The 16,942-nt window shown below is 31.9% G+C and overlaps 1 protein-coding gene and 1 pseudogene across 1 annotated transcript in view; both read left to right on the top strand.

Moving 5' to 3' along the window:
• LOC100795233 (TMV resistance protein N) overlaps nt 1–16,942 on the top strand; it is a 93,516-nt gene that overhangs the window by 59,830 nt on the left and 16,744 nt on the right. The window lies entirely within an intron of this gene.
• On the top strand, nt 2,022–2,374 carry LOC100816883 (uncharacterized; annotated as a pseudogene).

The raw sequence follows: 16,942 nt of genomic DNA, 5'->3' as shown, positions 1-16,942 counted from the left end.
ACGCACATCTATAAAAACGTTATTAAATATATATAAATAAATTTGTAATAAATAAAACTGGGCAATTTTGAATATATTCTATAGATAAATTAAAATACATGTGAAGACAAATTTAAATAAATAACAAAATATATTTATTTGATAACAAAATATATTATACAAATAATAAAATTTAAATATATTCTACAAATAATTTCAAATACATACACACAAATAAATTTAAATAAATAACATAATATATTCTACAATTAACAAATAAATAATTAAATAAAATATGGACTACCAAATAAATTAAAATACAAACAAATATTGAAATGCAAAAAATTATTTAAACAACGTGTAATACAAAAATAATAATAATGTACAATGTATCATATATTTAATCATGTAAATTTTCTAAAACAAATAATATTAACCTACAAACTAAAACTAACAAATAATATATATAACATTCTAACTAAAAATAATTAACTTAAATAATATTAACTTACAAAAAATATAATACTACAAATATAAATTTACGTGTGTAAAGTGTCTAATATTACAATTATTTATTTACGTGTGAAGTGTTAATATTACAAAAACTAAAAACTTACGTGTGTCTAAAATTTACAAATATATACTTAAAGCTAATATTAACTTGTGTCTAATACTACAAAAGCTAATATTACGTGTGCCTTGGCTAATGTATCATGCGTGTGTGTGTATATATATATATATATCACATATATAAAATCTAACAATATACACAACAACTAAGTAATATTTTCATACTAGCTAACTAAATAATATTTTCATATTAATTAACGTAAGCTTAGAATACCTATTAATACTAACTAACCTACTATTTTTATAATTTAGCAACAGAATATATATCTTATTTAATTTGAAAATCACTTACCAGAATATATAAATTTTACGTGGGCCTAAAATTTACAAATACATATCTAAAGATAATATTAACTTATGTCTAATATTACAAAAACTAATATTAAGTGTGCCTTAACTAAAGTATCATACGTGTGTGTGTGTGTATATATATATATATATATATATATATATATATATATATATATATATATAATATCTAAGAATATATACAACAACCAAATAATATTTTCATATTAACTAATCTAACCTTGGAATATCTATTAATACATAAAACTTAAAAATAGAATACCTATTAATACTAATTAACCTAAGTTTACAATATCTATTAATACTAACTAACCTACTATTTTTACAATTTAACAACAGAATATATAAATCTTATTTAATTTAAAAATCACTTACCAAGAATTATGGAGGAGAAATGGCACACAAGAAGCTTCAAGGAAGCACAACACACACACTCAAGGAGAAAGGAAAAGCTCAACAACAACTTGGGGGAGGAGAAGTGTAGAAAAATTTACATTCATGAAGCATTTTTTTATAGGAGAAAACGTAAGGAAGCAACGGTCACAAGCCTACTCCTCCATTTTCAGCTACAGCTGCAACCTGCAACCCTAACCTATCACTGCAACTCATCAGAAAGACTGCAACCCTAGCCTGCATAACACTGCAAACACTGCATGGTTGAAATGTTCCACATCAGTATCGCCAATGGGAGAGGTGAGAGCTTCCTCCACGTCAGTATCACCATTGCTGATAGCGGGAACCTCTTCACGTGGCGTGTCTCGCCAATGGGACCAGCGGCACCTCTCCACGTCAGCGCGTATCGTTAGTGCCAATGGTGGGATCCTCCACGTCAACGCCTGTATCGCCATTGCCACTGGCGGGTCATGCTTTACTGCCAAAGCCAATGGTGGCTTCCATGCAAAAAGAGACCCCCTGTGCAAATACTTTCAAAATAGACCCTATTATGTAAATTGTTTCTAAATGGAACCCTCTAACGTAAATTTGCCACTTCAAGTTATCTCTCATCTACAATCCCCACTAACCCTTTTGCTCTCACCTCTTTACTTACACTAAGTAAATCAATCAAAACCTTGTCTTTCACACAGCAAGATTCAAGCTCAACCATGTTTAGATCCATGACTACTCGGAGAGGGTATGAAAGCTTAGGTAAAGAATCTGCCACCACTGCACTTTTGCAAGAAGGGTTCAAGAGGAGCACAAGTTTACCTTCTTGGGGATCCAATTCTCAAGAAAAATGGCTCTGGGTTCCACCTATGGGGAGATCAATCTACAGAGAAACCCCACAAAGAAGGGTAATAATAATAATGACAAGAGTCACCCACTTCTAAGCTTCTTGGCTCTTCGTAGGAAAAAGAAAACAACAGCAAGGCCTGAATTTGCAAGGTATCTTGAGTATCTCAAGGAAGGAGGCATGTGGAATTTGAATTCCAATAAACCCGTCAAGTATTACAAATGATACCTGGTTTGCTAATTAATTTTAATGCAGAATGTTAGGATTTTGTGTAACCATTTGATTCTCATGTCAAATTACTTTGAGAAGATGTAGAGTATACGGTTACTTTTGGTAATCATTCATTTGAATTAATCATTTAATTGCAAACAATAAAACATCAAAAGTTCATCAACCTGTTTTCTCTAGCTAGGTTCTTGTAATGTGAATAAGTTTTGTTCTCAATTGTTTGATACCCTAATGTATTTGACTAACAAAATTAAGCAAAATATAAATCAAATTAAAACAAAAAAAATATATAGTTCTCTATGGGATGGTCTTCAACTAGAAAGGGTGTCATCCCATATAACTTCTTTCCTAAATAGGATTTCCCACGCATGTTCATCAAACATGAAGAAGAATATAACTTCATATCCAGGCATTAAGTTATATTGAGAGAGGTACTGGAACCATGGGTTTGCAAGGGATGGCAAACCATCATGAATGGTGACCTGCCACTGGTTATGTTTACCATAACCACGGTGGACAAGAATATATTTTTTTGAGCCAAACAAAAAATTTGGAGTTGTTACTAGAAGAACCTGCAGCCAAATTATAACAGCAATTAATGGACATTTTTTTTAAAGCAGCAGGAAATGTTATATGAATATTACGAATATAAAGGACAGTTCTTTGACTAATAGCTTAAGGTTGGCAGAGAAAAACAACAACATAATTGAGTGGGTTAGAAACTCCTACCAAAGGCAAGTATTGTTGCACCATATCTTGTGTGATATCAATTGTAAAGATGTGCCTTCTGGTGGTAACCACTGACCTTCCACGTGATTGCCCATCGATAGGTCTGATGACATCAATCTCGAAAGAGGTATTTTTGTCGGGAACAAAAAACCGGATAATGACACTATCGTTAATGTCGTGGGTCCTTCGAAATTCTTTCAGACCATCAGCAAAAAAATATTGGGTGCCATATTCCGCACCCTAACAAAATGTTTGCTTTCATTATAGTCAAATAAAACATAAGTTGGGTAATATGGCCGTCATTGTGTATGGTAAGACAAAGGGACCTCAATAATGTTCTACAAGGAAAAATGTCAACAATAAAAATAAGTTTGTTTTCTTATCTGGATAAAGGAAAATGGGAAAATAGTTGGGATGGTGAATGTCGACCTTGTCAACATGAAATGCCGCTAAAAACTGGGTTTTTGGCATCCAATTGGAGGGGCCCTGCAGCACAATATATAATGTAATTATTAGGAGAAATAAATATGGTGGGGTTTACAAAAAGCTGGACAGAAACATGCACCCCAAAAAACCGGTAAATCAGAAGAAGATATGTGTAAGCCTGGGAAAAGTGGATGACATACACATAAAGAGGAGGATATGTGTAAGTTTGGGTGCAATCATGTTTGTGGTGTAAAGAGGATATGTGTAAGTTTGGGAACAATGGATGATATACACGTAAGGAACAATTATACAGTAATAGTAATGTGAAAGATTAATGATAGAGGAAAAGAAGAAATATATGAAGGGTCATACTGGAACAGATAGTCATAAGGTTAAAATGAAGTCTGGTAAAGTGAAAGAAACTTACAGGAATAAAGGAAGATGTCGATGTACTCATGTTGTCGTGTGGAAGTTGAAGGTTTCACACAAATGGAAGAAGTTACAATGAATATAGTAAATATAAATATATAACAGTGACTATTGGAAAGACACCAAATAAGTTGTGACCCCTCAAAGTCCAGTCTTAAGTTTGGTGGTGAATAGTTACAACAAATAGTTATTAATGTTTGTTTAGTATTTGTCTTTTACGCTTCCCTAAATTGTGTATATTCATTCTACATAACAGCATATATTTATACTTATGTATGTTAATGATTAAATTTTGTCGGTCTTGTTTTATGATTAGACGCGATGGATGGTAGCATTGGGAATCAAAAGTTGTAAATTATGTAGGATAATAATTAAGTGGATTGTGATCTGAGATGTACAATAATTATTGTGTAGTATTATGAGTACACTATACTTAAAATGCAGTAAAAAATAAATGGCGGGATTTAATATTGAATAGTGGCGAGGGTTGTCTATCAATCAATGTCTTCCAATGAATGTCACAGGCCATGGATATTTTCTAGAGGGTAAACTATCCAGAAACCAATTAAAAATGTAAATCAAAATTGCAAAATAAATGTCGATCGACTGTGATCAACAAAAGTTGGGCAGAGAAAAATAAGAACATAATTGAGTGGGTAACAAACATACATTAACAAAAGAGATTTGTATTAGCCCGTGGAAAAAACATATGTAAAAAAATTCTTACCATGCTTGTTTAATGAAAAAAAACTACCAAAATTGGATTAAGTCCTATGGGAAAAACAGACTGGAAAAAAGGCTAGAGACATCAGCCTGGGATGCACATGAACATAAACCTTAGGGAAAACATTGGTTATGTGAATTTAATCCATGGACACCCACCCTGTGAAAATCAAATCTACATATTAGATAGGATATTAATTAAATGGATTGTGATCTGAGGTGTACAACAATTACCGTGTATTGTTATGGGTACACTATACCCAAAATGCAGTAAGAAATAAGTGGCGGGATTTAACATTGGATAGTGGCGGGTGTTGTCTATCAATCAAGGTCTTTCAATCAATGTCATAGTCCGGGGATACTTTGTGGAGGGTAAACTATCCAGAAACCAATTAAAAAATGTAAATAAATGTTGCAAAATAATGACCGATTAATTTAAATTCCTCAAAAATAGGAAGACATAACCACAAAGGTTAGCAGATCCTAAGAAAAATGAACTTTTAAAAATCGCAGACACAATGTAAAAGTCATTGGGACGAAAATACAAATCTGGGCAGTGAAAGCAACAAAAAAATTAACACACAGAAATTTAATAAGAACGCTAAACAAAAAGTAAACAATGAGGAAAATTTTGGGGAAAATTAAATTTATACAATAGGTCGTGAATGGTGTAACAAAAATTTGGTTATGAGTAGTTAATCTATAGACACTGACCGTGTGCAGATGTAAATAGAAATCACTGTAACCCAGAAACCACCCATAACAAAAACCAAACAATGAGGAAAATTTGTTAAGAATATGAATCTATATTGCAAGATGTGAACGCTGAAACAAGAATTTGGTCATGCGAAGTTAATATGGAGATTATTTTTAAAAATAATAAAGACAATAGGACACAGAATAAAAAGTAAGTGTGTGTCAATTTTGAGAGGGCATGTGACAAAATGTAAATTAAAAACTTTGTAACCCAACCCCCCCCCCCCCCCCCCCCAAAAAAAAAAAACAAAGAACTCCAAATATATAAATAAAGTATGCCATATAATTGACAATAAAGATAAGACACAAATAAAGGATGTCAAATATTTGGTAGTAAACATAACACATAGATAAAGGATGTAATATATTTGATAATAAACATTATCAATCAAATATTTGATAATAAACATAACACATAGATAAAGGAGGCTTCCAATAAGATGACATGAATGCAAAGATTAGATTATATGAACGTCCAACATCATTGTAAGTAGCACCTATAAATTTTGGCATTACCAAGCTTGATGTCCAATATGAATGTAAGGAGCACCTATAAATTAATAATTTATAATTGTAGACATCAAAGACAAAACAATATATTTAAAAAAGATATGAGTGGAAACTTGTATTTTCATATTGACATGGTGTGCCTAGAATGCTCTATTCATCATAATCATCACTATCGTCTATTGTTGGGTCCTTGAATAAGTAATCTATACAAAGCAAATTTATATAAAGTAAATTAGCTTAATGTATGTAATTAAGTAATAAAAAATGTAATAAGTTCAATATAAATATTGTAGAATTACCTATATCCATGCCTGTTTGTGTCTCATCCATATCACCATTATTTTGATCTGACATGTCATCAATTAGGTTTAAATTGTGTAACACAAAATTTCCTTAAGTAATAAAACCCAGAAACAACCCACAACAAAAACCAAACAATCAGGAATATTTGTTAACAATATGAATGTATATTGCAACATGTGAATACTGAAACGGAAATTTGGTCATGCAAAGTTAATATAGAGATTATTTCTAAAAATAATAAAGACAATAAGACACAAAACAAAAACTAAGCATGTGTCAATGTTGATAGGACATGCGACAAAATGTAAATTGAAAACTCTGTAACCCAAAAAAAAAACCCAAAACAAATAACTCCAAATATATAAATAAAACATGTCATAAATTCATAAATAAAGCATGTCATAAATTTACAAATAAAGCATGTCATATATAAACAAAGAACTCCAAATATATCAATCAGGTTTGAATTTTGGATCACAAAATTTCCTTCATCTGGAGGCTGAGTTGGGGATCCATTTTGATGTTGGACAACATAAAAAATGTCATCAAATAAATATAGCATTTGATGAACTAAAAAAAATCCAACGAACATATAAAAGACATAATTATAATTGTGAAAACAATACAAAACCCTGGCAAGATTGGGTTAATTGCTGTTGAAAAGCAGTGTAGAAAAAATCCCCTCCACCATGAATTAAAGAAAGTAATATAGACATACACACACAAAAACCACAGAGCATAAACCTTGGGTAACAAAAAAATTTGACAATAATAGAAAAACAAAGGGTTGATAGATTAAGTACCTGATAGCGTCTGAAACGAAACTTGCTTCTGTGAGTTTAAATCCATGGACATCCACTTTCACTACTAAAAAAATGAGTTTTAACATCGTCCTATTAACATCGGTTATTTAAAAACCGATGTTGTTAAGCACTTACAACATCGGTTTTCAAATAACAGATGTTAAAACTGATGTTGTAAGTGCTTAACGATATCGGTTTTCAAATAACTGATGTTAATATAATTTTTTTTAATTATTTATATATTTTAAAAAAAATCATATATTGTGTTATTAATTATATTTTAATTAAAAAAAATATAATAATTAATAAATAATAATAAATTCAAAAGGTAAACATTTAAAAATTAAACTAAATTTTTAAAATGAATTTCGTAATTTTAATTTTATTATTTCATGATTATCATTTAAATATAACACATATCTATATAAATTATTTGATATTAGTTAATTTGAAAAAAAAAATTGTTTTTAATAATAGAGTTTAACTTTTATAGAATTTTTATAGAATGTTGGTAAAAATAATTATATAGTAAAAAAATTAAAATTTATTATTAATATATTATTATTTAATTATTATATTTGAAAAAAAATTATATTTTTATTATTTTTCAACAAATTTTTCAGAACAAAAATAAAAATATTTTCATGAGACACGAAAATTATGTTTTAAGTCTTTAAATATAGAGTTAATTATAATCCACATGTAATTTATTTTTATTATATTTGTCATTTTTTTATTATTTTTAACTTCATTTGTTAATTATGTGAATCTTTTGTTAATAAATTTAATAAAAAAATTATTTAGGAAAGAAGAAACAAGAAAAAAAATTATATTTAAATAGTGATGAATATTTTTTGTCAAAAGTTATTTTAATACTCAATTAAATATTTATTTTTTTAGATTTACTTAATAAAACTTTAAATTTTAATTCACGAACTAAGTTTGAGAACAGGAATAACATATTAGGTCTGGTAACCACGACACACTCAAATTTAGTATGATTATCATTTATGAAATGATTATCACGGAGTTCTTATTATAAAAAAGTCATCCTTATTAATATTTAATATTGTATTAAAACTTAAATTTAAAATCACTAGTTAAATTAAAACATTCTTATCAATTGATTTATATACTTAGTAGCAAACAAAAATTGTTACAATTTTTTTATAATATCAATTAATTGAAAAATATTTTGATATAATTTTTAATATAATTGTTACAGAAATTTACGATACTATAACTTATTGTCAAAAAAGTCATAGAATGTATGCATACATTATTTATTTGATTAAAACATATTTTTCGTTCATCTATTTTTTAAAAACTATAGTTTAGTAAAGGTATATCCTAATAAACATTAACAATATGCATACATTATTTATTTGATTAAAACATATTTTTCGTTCATCTATTTTTTAAAAACTATAGTTTAGTAAAGGTATATCCTAATAAACATTAACAATTTTAGGACAAAATGAATCATAAGACACGTCAATCAATTAATGAGTTGAAAAATAATAAAGTAAAAACACAAGATAATGAATCTTAATAATTTTCAGAGTAATTTTTAAAGAATAAAACAAATTATTTAATCACATTTCTCAAAAAATTTGAATGACATAAAAAAATCTCGTATTGTATTAAGAATACAAATAATAAAATTTAATGATGATATTTTAATAATGTAAAATAATTTAATTTTATTATTTAACCATAAATTAATATTGATATGATTTCTAAAATAATTTAAAATTCATATACCATATAAAATTATGTACACAGCTAATGCATAGTAAATTTTCTAAATCATAATAGTTTTAGAAAAAGTGTATTAGATAGTACCAACACTCCAAGGTACATCCACGCATCTATATAAACTCCGAGTTCATGATTTTTGTTTTTTTATTATTTAATTTATTGATTTATTGCTAGCTGTGTGAAGTGCACCCAGCTAACGGGTTGATATAAATTTTATTAAACTTGGGGAATATACTATTGGGATTTGAAATGTTAAAAATGCTTGTTTGATATTTGAAATTAATCATAAAATTGAAATTATATTTATTAATTTAAATTTATATAGTTGAAACTTGAAAGTCTTTAAAAATCAAAATTATAATTTAATATCACGGTTTTATCAATTAATAAAAAAATATTAATTTTAATTATCTAGCTGAAAATCTTTAAAATCAAAGTTATAATTTAATATCATGATTTATCAAATAATAAAATAATTTTTTTCACGTTCTTTCTAATTCTTACTTATGTTTGTTTCAGATTATCAAGAATTGATTTTGAAGAAATATATATTACATTAAAAATTCTTGTAAACATTTTACTAATTTTTAAAAAGTTTTTAAAATTTAAAAAAGGTTATCCTATATTAGGTTCAGTTGGGTCTACGTAAAATAAGACCCGAAACCAATTATAAAAATCATGGTGTCCAATTTCTATTACCTAAACCCACTTTAACTAGATTTTTGTCAAACCAAATTCTTAAATTGGGCCTATACGTCATTTCTCCTGTAAAATCCTAAACCCTCAAATTGGTCCCACAATTACTGCAAGAGTAGTATTCACAAATTCAAATTTAATACCTCTCCTTGAAGAACTCAGGTGCGCTTCCAGGTGCGCTTCTCTTTCCCCCCTCTTCTGTTGTCTTTTACGGTTTTTAGAATTCATTTTTATATATTACTCTGCCATTTGCATTAATTTAATTTTTGTTTGGTGTTCTCCGTAATTCATGAAAATGTCACATGTTTTCTTAATTGTGGAGCATTTTGGGGATATCCCCTCCCTGGTTGCGCTTGAGGTGATTATTAGGAGAAAAGCACGTGTGTGTTTTTCTTGCTTATTGTTTATTTTATTTTTCCAACAATTTGGGGTGTGTGAATGAAAATGCCTCTATAATAGGAGATTCAAGTTGACTAATTGTTGAAATTCTGGGATTATATGGGAAAAGGAAAAATTGATGCCACTGACGTGTTTAGATTGTGACAAAATGTATCCACATGATTTATAACAATATATAGTTAAATTGTTTTTAAGAGTAGTAGAAATAGAAATTACGTTAATAATAATATATAATTAAATTTTTTTTATTGGAGTTGCAATTATTTTTATAAAATATAATTGGAAAATCTACGTTAAGCCCAAGCTTAATAATATTTATAGTTAAATTACGTTAATAATATTTATAGTTAAATTACGTTAAGTTGATAAATTGTAAAGGAAAGTCTACTTTTTTTTTCCAGGCACGTTAAGCCCAAGCTACTTAACTTTAGATAAAAAAATAATAATAAATTATTGGAAAAATGATGATTTTGCTGAATTGATACTGATAGACTTTCGTTGCGTATAGAAGAAATTTGAATTGAAAAATTCTTTCTTCAACAAAAAGTTCCCTTCCCAATTCCTCCATCTCTCTTTCACAAAAAAAGTTCTTCTCACCGCAAACTTTCGTTCCTTAGCAATTCGAAGAATGGTAGTATGATTTCTGTTCAAATACATTTTACTTGATTGATCCATTAATTTGTTTTTATCTTAACTCTTCTAGTTTTTGAAGCTAAAACAAAAATTAAAGATCATTTTCAGCAATAAAAATAATTGAAACTTAATAGAATGAAAGATGAATTTTTATATAGATAATAGTTGAAACCTTGTGCGCAAACTATGGTGGATAGGATTTTCTTGCTATCTTCGAATGGGCTAGTCACTTGTTTATTAAAGTTTGCATGTGGGTAGGAAGGTTGCTATTAATTGGATGGTCTTCGATGGTGCAGAATTGTGATCTGGTTGCTATTAATTGGATTTCATAGTTGCTATTAATTGGATTTCTCTTAGCACCTAGCATTTTGCTTGAGAGAATGAGTGGGGCAGGCTCATGGTGAGTGTCTTTCAAACTGACTTGGCAGCGGGCTCACCTTAGCTTCCAAGTGCTTTTTTAGGAATAAATGGTACGGCTTGAAAGTGATTTTAAAAAAGAATGCAATATGGATCCCTGTAAATTCGATTGGTTTTGAAAGGACAAGGAAAAAGATAATATTAGGAATTCAAGACTGAAACTATTTCTATGTAATGTGACGAAATAGTTAAACTATTGTGTGACTGAAACTAATGAATGCTTGCAGTGATCCTGAAATTATGTTGCTCTATTTGTGGATTTTTCCATAAATGATTTTTCCATAAATTATGTTAGCCACGTAAGTAAGAGTTTGGGTGCAAACAACACTGTATCCTTTCCGCCATATTATCCTTTATTCTTCTTCAGATTTTAAGTGTAGCATTCATATTGATATCTATTTTTCGGAATGATGATTGATGTAGGTGTTCATTCAGTTATTTCTTTGATTCTTGCTTTCATTTTGGACCGTGCTGCTCATCATCGCAGGTACAAATGTTTGTTACCAATGAATATTTTTATTACGTGTTCACTGCCATTAATGACAATTGATATATGTTATATAAATTGTGTTCATGAAAAGTGAACCTTTGATTCCCGTTTGAGATTGGATGCAATGATTCTTGCGGACAGTTTGCATTAATCATTGTATTTAATCTTGAATTGTCTGTTTGGACAGTTTGGGGAGACTGATATTTTTATGGTAGATTCATGTGTTAAGGTTAAAATTATTTTGTTTAATTTGATGAAATTTCGGTAATGCATTTATAGTTGTTCTCTGGGTGCATACTTGATTATCGAAAAATTAATTTCACCGATTTCATGTTGTGTACTTGGAGACCAATGCGAAATGCTGCCAAAATTTTGTCAAATTTAACAAAATAGAATTAACCCTGATGTATGAAGCTACCATAAAAGACGGTCTTCCCAAATGGGATAGGGCCACACCTATAATAAAAAAGTGAGATTTTCATGCATCGAATAACTTTGAGAGTATGACCGAGTTATTACTTAGATGGATCGAAGTTGGATGAATGAAAGTCGCATCAGCCCAGAATATGAGGAAGGCGTCGAGCAATTCTTACAATTTGCTTCAGAAAGAGGTCAACCGGATGAAGATGGAAAATATTATTGTCCTTGCATCAATTGTTTGAACGGAAGACGACAAATACTGGATGACATACGAGAACATCTATTGTGTGATGGAATTAAGAGGAATTATACGACGTGGATATGGCATGGTGAAATGACAGACATGCAGAGTGGGCAGCAATCCGAACCGTTTGATGTAGAAATGGGAGATCGCTTGGAGGATATGATTCGTGACCTTGGACAAGAGTCTTTTCAGCAAGCACATGCCCCTATGTATGATACATTACAAACTGATTCAAAGAAACCTTTGTATTTGGGGTGCAAGAATTCGTTGACGTTGTTGTCGGCAGTTTTAAGTCTGGTTAATATCAAAGCCAGATATGGGTGGAGTGACAAAAGCTTTAGTTCACTGCTTCAAGTAGTGCACGACATGCTTCCAGAGGAAAACACATTGCCTAAAAGTTACTATCAAGCAAAGAAAATATTGTGTCCCATGGGTATGGAGTATCAAAAGATTCATGCTTGCCCGAATGACTGCATATTATACAGACATCAATTTCAAGAAATGTCGAAATGCCCTAGGTGTGGGGTATCACGGTACAAACTCAAGGATGATGAGGAGTGTAGTAGTGATGAAAACTCAAACAAGGGCCCCCCAGCGAAAGTGTTGTGGTATCTTCCGATCATTCCAAGGTTTAAGCGTCTGTTTGCTAATGAAGACGACGCAAAAGACCTTACATGGCATGCAAATGGGAGAAACTGTGATGGAATGCTTCGTCATCCGGCTGATTCCTTGCAATGGAAGAAGATAAACCGTTTGTATCCGGATTTTGGCAAAGAGGCAAGAAATCTTAGGCTTGGACTAGCCACTGATCGAATGAATCCATATGGCAGTTTAAGCACGCAACACAGTTCATGGCCAGTTTTGCTAGTGATTTACAATTTTCCTCCTTGGTTGTGTATGAAACAAAAATACATGATGTTGTCTATGATGATAACGGGCCCAAGACAGCCAGGAAATGACATCGATGTTTATCTCAATCCCTTGATTGAAGACCTTACAAAGTCGTGGGACGAAGGAGTTTTAGTGTTTGATGGGTTTCAAAATGAGACATTTAATTTACGTGCAATGCTTTTTTGTACCATTAATGATTTTCCAGCATATGGGAATTTGAGCGGTTACAGTGTTAAAGGCCATCGTGCATGCCCCATCTGTGAAGAAGACACAAGCTACATACAACTGAAACATGGAAGAAAAACAGTTTACACTAGGTATCGACGTTTTCTTAAACCTCATCATCCTTACCGACGATTGAAAAAAGCATTTAATGGAAGTCAAGAGCATGAAAATGCACTGGTACCGTTGACTGGTGACCAGATTTTTCAACGGGTTCAACACCTAAATACAATATTTGGAAAAATCCAAAAGAAGGACAAAAATAAGACTTGCATATGGAAGAAAAGGTCAATTTTGTTTGATCTTCCGTACTGGGTTGATCTAGATGTTAGACATTGTATTGATGTTATGCATGTGGAGAGAAATGTATGTGATAGTCTCATTGGGACGCTCCTTAACATTCACGGCAAGACAAAAGATGGTTTGAATACTCGTCAAGATCTAGCTGAGATGGGTATCCGAGCGTCGTTACATCCAAGGTCTGATGGTAGAAAAATATACTTGCCTCCAGCTTGTCATACTTTGTCCAGAAAGGAAAAGATCAGCTTTTGTCAGTGCCTACGACGGGTCAAAGTTCCACAAGGATACTCTTCAAATATTAAGAGCCTTGTGCATTTGAAGGATCTTAAGTTGGTAGGCTTAAAGTCTCATGATTGTCACGTCTTGATGCAACAATTGTTATCGCTGGCCATACGAGACATTTTGCCTAACAAAGTCAGGCTTGCCGTAACTCGGCTTTGCTTTTTCTTCAATTCTATATGTTGCAAAGTTCTTGATCCTGTGAAGTTAGACGAACTGGAAAATGAGGTTGCTATTATATTTTGTGAGTTGGAGATGTATTTTCCGCCTGCATTCTTTGACATCATGGTTCACTTAATTATTCATCTAGTCAGAGAAATCAAATGTTGTGGTCTTGTTTATTTGCGGTGGATGTATCCGGTTGAGCGATACATGAAGATCTTAAAAGGGTATACCAAAAATCTACACCGTCCTGAAGCATCTATTGTTGAAAGGTACATTGCAGAAGAAGCCATTGAATTTTGTTCAGAGTACATTGAAAAAGCTAAACCTGTTGGGCTTCCCGAGTCTCGGCATGACGAAAGAGTAAGAGGTAAGGGTTCAAGAGGATTGCATGTCATCACTCCAAGTGTAGGAGATTTGCAACAAGCTCACTTGTATGTGTTGAATAATAGTAATGAAGTTTTGCCATACATAGTTCGTCATGAAAATTTAGTCAAACAAAGTAATTCAAAAATGTCGAAGAACTCAGTGTTGAAAAAACATAACAAGACTTTCCTAGATTGGTTTAAACACACAATCTTGGCTGATGATAATGCTTCTGAAATGTTGAGAAAGCTAGCAGATGGGCCTAAAAGAAATGTTATAACTTGGCAAGGATATGATATAAACAAGTATTCCTTCTATACAAAAGCACAAGACCAAAAAAGTACAATGCAAAACAGTGGGGTTACCCTAAGGGCTGAATCTCAACACTTCGCTAGTGTACATGATGACAATCCTTGTGCAGCTTTCATCCATTACTTTGGTTTAATTGAAGAAATTTGGGAGCTTAACTATGTCAAATTCACTGTCTGTGTTTTCAAATGTAAGTGTGTTGACAGTAATACCGGTGTGCGGACCGATGATGTGGGATTTACGTTGGTGGATCTTAACAAACTCGCTTATCATAATGATCCTTTCATTATGGCAGAACAAGCGAAACAAGTATTTTATGTCGAAGACCCTTGTGATCAAAGGTGGTCAGTGGTTTTACATGGAAAAACAATAGGTGTCAATGTTGAAGATGATTATTCATACGTTGATACTTATGTTAGTCCTTTGTCCACACAATTGTCACCTAATGTCGTCGGAGAAGAAACTGACGATGTTCATGCTAATCGTAATGATCACGATGAAGGAGAATTAATTAATATCGTCTAATGTAATTTTTTTATTTTGTACTTAATTTCAATTCATTTAATTACATTCATACGCATTTATTTTTGATAACATATTGAATTAATGTTTTTTTTTCACAGCCAAATGGCTACACAGCCAAACTCTCCTCCGCCTCCTCCTCCTTTTACTGGTGTAGCATCGCATTCGTCGTCACCACCATTGAAGCGGACTAGAAAGGCCTCACGCCTAAGATTATTGGCGACTAGACCAGTTGGGGCAGAGAGACCCCTTGTCCATGTGGATCCTGTTACTGGCAAAGCAGACGGTCCCCACAGCAAGAAATTTAGAACATATTTAGGGATCGTTGCTCGTGATAAGGTGGATGTCACATACGAAAATTGGAAGCATGTCCCTATTACTTAGAAGGATTTGATATAGGAGGATATTCAGGTATCATGTATTATTTCATGTTCCATATTGTTTGTTAGCCAAATATTTAAATTTAGTATTAATAGAACCTAATTTACTCTTTGTTAGGCTGAATTTGATATCCCTGAAGCATCTGATTTAAGGACAAAAAAGAAAATACTTCAAACTGTGGGGGAGCGGTGGAGACAGTTTAAGTCTGATTTGACGTCGAAATGGGCACTTGCAGTTGACAAGGATAGTGTTGATGACACTGTATGCAAAATGTACGGCATTAGCAAGGAGAAATGGACCCAATTTTGTCAAAGCCGTAGAGACCCTTCATGGGAGGTAACTAATTTGTGATTTTCATTTTTTTAACTTTAAATGAACTTATTATAATACATTGTAATCATGAGTTTCATTAATGTTTCATTTTTACAGAATGTGCAAAAAAAAGCACAAGCCGTCCAAAAACAAAACACTGCCCCTCACGTGATGTCTCGTGGGGGTTATGAATATTTAGAAAAAAAGTTGATGGATGAGAAGAGAAAGAAAAAACTAGAGGAAGCTACTCAATCCGAAAGCACTGACACCGTCATTGATCCTCCATCTCCCATCAAACGACACGTGAAGTGGAAGCTAGCCCACACCAAGAAAACTGGTGACATGACATCTGAAGCAGCAAAGGAAATTGTTAACAAGATTGTAAGTCACTTTCAATTCATAATTGTAATTATTTTTTTATATTGTGTGATTAAGTATAGAATAAATGTGTTCTTTACAGGATGCGCTTGAGGAGCAGGTCTCACAGGGTTCCTCTGTTACCCATGGACATCATGATATACTGACTGCTGCCATTGGGCGACCTGAACACCCTAATCGTGTGCGTGCTGTAGGAGCCGGTATAACCATCAAACAATACTTTGGATCAGCTTCAAGGACCTCCTCCATTGCTCCCGAATACCTGCAACAGTTAACGCAACAAATCAAGAACCAACTAGAGGATTCAATCACAGAAAAAGTCACTCGACGGCTAATGTTATCCCTCAGCCAAATGCAATCATAGGGACTCGCACTGCCTCCTGAACCTGATGTTGGTCCTTCAGCTGCTCGTGTCAGCACAAAGGAGAGTTGTGTTGATCCCTCAGGGAACGATCTAGACACCGGTGATTAAATGCTTATTTTTCCAATTAAAATGTTTACTGTGATTAAATTATGTCAATTAATTATGTTGGATAAACAGGGAGCTATGAGACCCACGAAACCTGCAGATAGGCTAGATGATGAGGTCGATGATCCGCTATATCTAATGACATTGACCATCCCATAGCTTTTTCTGAAGCCATTGCAGGTTATGTGGAATGCTACCTTGTTTGGCCTGTTTAATGAAAACTTTCCCTTGTACA

The sequence above is a fragment of the Glycine max genome, chromosome 16, assembly GCF_000004515.6.
Source record: "Glycine max cultivar Williams 82 chromosome 16, Glycine_max_v4.0, whole genome shotgun sequence".
NCBI classification, from domain to species: domain Eukaryota; kingdom Viridiplantae; phylum Streptophyta; class Magnoliopsida; order Fabales; family Fabaceae; genus Glycine; species Glycine max.
The sequence above is the reverse complement of the archived record's forward strand: the minus strand, read 5'-3'. Positions and strand labels throughout refer to the sequence as shown.